General features: G+C 34.9%; 1 long non-coding RNA gene across 1 annotated transcript; it reads right to left on the bottom strand.

The window, feature by feature from the left end:
• Positions 1–2,523: 2,523 nt before the first annotated feature.
• Positions 2,524–4,760, bottom strand: LOC111084495. The gene is made up of 3 exons (XR_002609587.1): positions 4,066–4,760; positions 3,488–3,711; positions 2,524–2,703 (listed from the first exon to the last, which is right to left on the bottom strand). It is a non-coding gene; the product is annotated as an uncharacterized LOC111084495 (long non-coding RNA).
• Positions 4,761–5,657: the final 897 nt, after the last annotated feature.

Genomic DNA, 5,657 nt, shown 5'->3' with positions numbered 1-5,657 from the left:
TCCTTCCATCTTCTCCTTGGTCTTCCTCTCTTCCTTCTCCCGACTGGATTCTACGGCTTATTTCAGAGTCGAGTGTACCATTTGATGCCACATGGGACCCAAGATACTTAAAGGTGTTTACCCTTTTAAGTTTATCGTTAAGCAAAGTAACATCCCCCATTTCCTCTTCTCCATTAAAAACCATGTACTCCGTCTTCTCTCTACTGACCTTAAGTTCTCTGTCCTCCATCGCTCTCCTCCATCTCTCCAATTTCTGCTCTACTCCCTCCCTGGTGGTATCTATGAGGACTATGTCATCTGCAAATAACATGTCTCAAGGTGCCGGTTCGATGATCCCTTGGCCCAGCACATCCATTATCACGTCGAAGATGTACAGGCTTAGAGAAGAGCCTTGGTGAAGTCCAACTGTTACTGTGAACTTCTCCATCAGCCCGACACTGGTTCTTACTTGCGTCCTCGCTCCCTCATACATATCCTTCACCAACTTCACATACTTTTCAGACACTCCCTTCTCTCTCAGGCATCTCCACACTTGCTCTCTCGGTACTCTGTCATATGCCTTTTCCAGATCTATAAAGACCAGATGTAGCTTTCTCTGTTTTTCACCATACTTTTCTAACATCTGCCTGACAACAAAGATGACATCCATTGTCCCTCTCCCAGGCATAAATCCAAACTGCTGTTCACCAATCTCTGTTTCTTGTCTTATCCTTCCTTCTACTACTCTTTCCCATATTTTCATTGTGTGTGACATCAACTCAATACCCCGATAGTTCCCGCAGTCGTGGATGTCACCCTTTTCTTTGTATATTGGTATGATCACGCTATCTCTCCACTCATCTGGTAGCTTCTCCTGCTCGTAAACCTTCCTGAACAGATCCCACAGCACCTCGACTCCGTCATCTCCCAAACATTTCCACACTTCTGCTGGTATTTCATCCGGTCCTGTGGCCTTACCCCTCTTCATCCTCCTCAAGGCTCTCTTTACCTCCTCCCTACTAATCTCAGGTGCAGGAGGATATATTTCGAAAAGCTTTTGAACGAGGAGAATGAGAGAAGGGTTTTTGAATTGGAAACACCGGTAGGAGTGAAAAAGATCTATAAGTTGGCGAAAAGGAGAAATAAAGCAACTAAAGACCTTACACAAATAAAACAGATTAAAGATGAGGAAGGATGCGTACTAAGTGATGAGACAGAAATAAAGAATAGATGAAGAAGGCAGTTGCGCAGGCAAAAGCGAGTGCAGTAAATGACATCTACGAAGGCTTCCTTCTTGGCCGTTCTTGCTGCCTCCCCATCCTCCTCGCTGCCCGATGAATCCCAATTTTTCTTCGCCTCTTTCTTTTTCTTTACTTTCTCCTGCACCTCCTCATTCCACCACCACGATTCTTTATCTTGGGGTGCGCCCCTACCCGATGTTTTACCAAGGAGCTCCTCCCTTATGCGCCTGATGATGTTACTGTTTTCTCTCCACCATTCATTAGCATTCTCCTTAGGTGTTATCTCATTCATCATTCTTTCTTTAAACTGATCTTTTAGTTGTTCCTCCTCCAGTTTCCACCATTACAGTGTATCTTTGTAATTTGTTATATTCTCAACCTACTGGTGCTATGCTACATAATGGTTAATATACACTCTGTCCATAGCGTAGAATCAAAACCTAGATGTTTACGTTACGTGTAAACTTACCGTAAGACATCATTATTTGCATTACGTTTTCAAATTCCAGTAAACGTAATATAAGAACATGTTCAGTAAAAACAGGTTGTGAAATACTTAGCGAGCAGTATGTTCTAGACATATGTATTTAAAAATTGGAAACAAAATAAAACACAATTTAACTATTATTCTAAAAAAAGACGGAAGTTCGTTAATTATTGAAAATTCGAGGACATATATTTATTTAATGTAGTTATAACTATTTAAATAGTAAAAACGTTCTTAATTAAGATGTACAAAAAAGGGTTTTGTAAAAAGTGCCCTAGCGAAAACAAGCACTGTTAACAGATGAATAGCTCTACTGGCATCTACTATAATAGATCTTTTTAAACGATCGTTCACTGTTTAACTATGGCCAGGTGAACCAACTGAATAAATTCAGAAAAGCATTGAAATACAATAAGTTTATAAAAAATTGTTCGTCATAAGAACAAAACACCACATCTTACAACTTCCTGAACATTCGATCACTTTACATGATCTCTTTGTTTTGATTTACCAGGTTTATTATGAACTGAGTGATTTGTGAGTGAGTGAAAAAAATATTTAAAATCAGTTTGTAGAAATGACATAATCAGTATAGCTGACAGTATCTCAAAAAATAGTTTAAATTATTCATCAGGCTGTTCGACTGGTATTAACAGAAATATTCTATGTTTAATATTTGTAAGCACGATAAAAATGTATTACTTTTCTACGTTAGTATTGTGACCTGACTGTCTGGTATGAAATGTTATTTTTATCAGACTTTGTATCGTTGTTTTCTGTGTATTTTTCTTTGACTTAACTGTAAACATTACAGACTGAAGTATACAACTGTTTATTCACTTACAGTTTATTGACTGTAAAACTATTCTATGGGTTGTCTAGTATTCTACTTTACAAAATAAAACCTACACCAGATATAACAAGTTTCTGTAAACATTTCTTATAAAATACATAATCCAATATGACAAGTCTCTTGTAAATTCCTGGTCTGATTATCTGCATGTAAAGAGAAAATAATTAAAGTGTAAACACAGTTATTAATACAAATACGAAATGCTTATAACGTACCATACAACACAGTATATACATTATTATAGCTTACACAAGTCTTTAATATCCACAACTGTTCTTATTCACAAGATACCATAACCAAGGTAACAAGAATATTAATTGTTGGAATAATCAAACAGAACATAATTTTTAAAACACATCAATAAATTCAACTATTATTAACAGAGATGCAGGTCGACACCTTTGTGTTCAATCGTTCAAATCTCTATTGTCAACAGAAGACGTAACATAATGTTAAATACTGATGTAACTTATTAATAACTGGTGGTCATATAATAAAAAGTGATGGGATCGTTATTGTTTAGGTTGTGATATCCTGAATATCCCAACCAAACTTTTATCAGGTTACGTTACTTAAAGTAGCTAATTCTAAAATACTGTAACGTTACGCTGATAATATTTTATTAAACTATCTATTAATCTTATTGGAGCACAGGGCACGTGACCTCCACAAACATTCCAGAATATAGTATGATCATATATAAGATGATCGACGTTCTCTTCCCAAACTAATAAAAGTAGAACAGAACAACTAATGTTAAACTTGCTGACACAGCTCCTCCACCCAGAATTACTCTGTAATGGCGGCTGAGTTTCTGTAAATAATTAATAAAACTAGTTACTTTTAAACACACTAATATTAATGTGATGCAGAGTTGTTGTTTTTTAACAATGTAGTTTATATCAATTAATGTTTATACAGCCTTACCTTAAACTGTTGATGTTTATAACCTCCTTTATTTATCCCTGATAGCTTCCATTGCCACGATATTCTCCATCATATCCTCCACTAATCCCTCCACCATATCTTCTATGTTCTGATATTCTAATCCTCTGACCTTCAACTGCAGGAAGAATGAAACAACCCAACAACAAGCAGACGACAAGAACTACAACAAGTGTCGTTTTCATCCTTCACCGCAAATAACCCACCTTTTAATCATAAAATAATAAAGTAAACAGACTGAGTAACTAAGATACTACAGTGATGAACACAAAGTGACAACAAATCCGGTTTGTTCTTTAACAGATATGTCAGATGGATAGAAATGTACTTTAAAACTAGACAAAAATTATCCGTTTGTTTACATTCTTTAGTTCGTATCTTCGTTTCTTTTATCACTTTAACCACATACATAGAAGAAATTTCTGACAAAAGACTTAAATATATTGAATAACCTGAATATTACTGACGTTTCCTTAAACTAATCTTCTATGTGATAATGGATTAAGTTTACGTAAAATATATTGTGGTATAACTTTCATAATAAGGGTAGAATAACTTACCTTTTGGTTGATGTTCTCTAGATTTCCGATAGGGAGTTTTCAGCTCTGTAAAAATTCGTTTCTTTTATATTTATAAGTAACAATGAGATCTGGTTACGAAACGGTTTGGGTGGGATTCAGTAGATCTCAAGAATACTTCTAACGTTTAACCAATAGACGATGTTTCCTGCAGAAGTTAAATTGTAAAAAAGCTGTCTTCATTTCTATGGTCTCTGATTGGACAGTCAAGAATAGAAAGAGATGTTCCTAAGTTCCTTGTAATAGGAAGTTAAATATTACTAGCTGAGGATAGGCTAGAAGGATGCTGGTTCGATAAGGATTATCACTAAAGTAAGTTTCTGCTGAACGTTAAACTCATGTTTCAAGTCTGTTTTCTAATAACAGTTGTTTGATATTAAAATCTTAGTTCACTGCAACTTACGTTATTTACTATATTATAACATTTCTTGCTGATGGTTAATTCAGTAATTCATGTGTAAATACATATCCCAAATTAAAACCGTCAAAGCTTGTTTCCAGTTCTTGGGGTTTCTCAGTATTATCGTTTTAGGTTTACGAGCACCTAAATCTCTCTCATTCTGTCTGATAGGGATTTTGAAGTGTCCCTTGTTCGGTGGACTGTCTTTACAGTTGAGTATCTGTTCTGCTACTGTGTTAGGTTTTCCGTTCTGAAGTTCAGATGCATTTTGGTTGGTTCTTGTCTCCTGGCTGTCGTTCGTCTAGACGTTTCTTTGCCACTCGAACTTTCGTACTGATACACAATCATGGATTTATTTAACTATTTGATTTCATCATTAAACGGAAACACGTTTTCTAATATTCAATCTATTGTTAAATTATGGTTGAGTTCAATTCTCAGATAGGCTGTGTTAGTAGGTTAACATTAGGGTAAATTTATTTTTGGGTACATATAAGTAATATAAAAATGTTAAATATTATTGAGCAAAAGGTGTTTTTTTTATAAAAACAGAGAAATAAACTATTTTGATATGAATTGGATCCATTAATGATCCTACGTTGTTGTTAGACATAACATACCAGTTTCAAAGGTCAACATTAAACATGCAGCTGTAGAAATCAACATCGTTTAAATGGTAGTATTTGTTTGAAGTCAAGCACAAAGATACAAAATGGGCTATCTGTGCTCTGCCCACCACTGGTATCGAAATCCAGTTTCTAACGTTGTAACTCCGCAGACATACAGCTATGCCACTGGGGGGTAAACAGGTAGTAACATACCAGTGTCAAAGACCAACTTTAAACTAGACATAGCTGCAGATATTAATATTTCTACAACCATTGATATTCCAGTTTCAAAAGTTGACATTAAACAACAAAAACTTTCTAACATTAATCACCAGTTCTTCATATACCAGTGTCACCCAGCAACATTAACTTTCCAACAGTAAGTTTCTCATTATAAAATTATTTGGAAACATAGTTTTATTTATAGTCATTTTATTTTTCATGCAAAAAATATATAATTTGTTTTAGTTATATGTATATATAATTTGTTTTCAAAAACTAGTTTCCTATTTTCACAAGTCATTTTTAACTTGAAGTCTTAGTTCTTCCAGATCAACAATACTAAA

The sequence above is a fragment of the Limulus polyphemus genome, unplaced genomic scaffold (assembly GCF_000517525.1).
Source record: "Limulus polyphemus unplaced genomic scaffold, Limulus_polyphemus-2.1.2 Scaffold77270, whole genome shotgun sequence".
NCBI classification, from domain to species: domain Eukaryota; kingdom Metazoa; phylum Arthropoda; class Merostomata; order Xiphosura; family Limulidae; genus Limulus; species Limulus polyphemus.
This window is presented reverse-complemented; position numbering and strand designations above follow the sequence as displayed.